The following is a 1,168-nucleotide window of genomic DNA, read 5'->3' as shown; positions in this document are numbered from 1 at the left end:
GGGGCCCATGCGGGAATCCGCCACTGCCCTGATGAGGCCTGGGGGCAGAGACACGGTCAGGTCAGCGGGATGGCCGGGAGGGACCGAGGGGGGCGTCCGGAAGGCTGCAGGGGAGGAGGCGGCAGAGGAGCGGTGCATTCTGGACACATTCGAGAGGCACTGGCTCATTCTCTCTAGCTGAGAATAGCTCAGAGAGCAAAGGCCGCCCACTCAACCGGGAGGAGCGGTTCCCGTAGAGCTGCGCGGGGGCTGCAGCAGCAACGTGACAGGCGGTGAGGGCACCGGTTATTTGGGGATCGCGCTGACTGGAACATGACCAAACCCACCGCCGGCCTTGTCTTGCTTTTTGGCCCCTTTCTCCCCCACACCCACTTCTCCTGCCCCTGGGTCCACGACTCCTGTTGTCTCTCTCTCCTGCGCACAGGGTTCCCAGCCCTCTCTCCATCTCGTCTCCTTCCCTTCCATCCCTGAGCCCCTCCTCTGCCTTCTCCCCGCCTCCATTTCCCCGGGCCAGGGTCAGCGTCCTCGGAAGGTCCAGGCACTCCCTGGCACAAACACGGCACTGGCTGGGCTCTGCGCCGCTGCCCGCTGACGTAGGGCCCGGAGCAAACGCGCAAGCCAAGTTCATGAGGAGCATATGCCGTTGCTCACCTCCGGCATGGACAAAGCACCAGCCACAGAGCACTCAGGGAGGGGACATGGACGACAACCAGGCTCGCCCCAACTTCTAAAGCCCAGGGGCTTTGCAGTCACACGAGTCAGAATGTGACGGCTCCCTGCAACCCAGGGCACCCGCCCCTCTCTGCCTGGGGGCTCTGCTCTGGGCTCGTGGGAGATCCATTTCTGCATCTGGCTCCCCAGAGAACAGCTCTGGCCAGGAGACAGCCCTTCCTTCTGTGACTGCCGGTGACTGCCACACCGCTGTCGTGGGCTCTCCCTGGCACTAACTAGGGCCTCACAGCAGCTTCCGCTAATGCAGACTGTGGTGCCCACCTCCTGAGTGGGGCTGGCTGCACTGCCAGGGAGCTTCTGGGTGCTGGCTACTACCTACAAAGCCCTAACGTGTGTATGCTCGCCATCCCCCGGAGCAGCCTGCAGGAATCGAGCCTAGCCGTGGTGGCAGACCATGTCCTCTTTGTCGCTCTCCTCAGTGGAGGAGGAACCGGGT

Source organism: Terrapene carolina, unplaced genomic scaffold, assembly GCF_002925995.2.
Source record: "Terrapene carolina triunguis isolate 2854851 unplaced genomic scaffold, T_m_triunguis-2.0 Scaffold130, whole genome shotgun sequence".
Taxonomy (NCBI): domain Eukaryota; kingdom Metazoa; phylum Chordata; order Testudines; family Emydidae; genus Terrapene; species Terrapene triunguis.
This window is presented reverse-complemented; position numbering follows the sequence as displayed.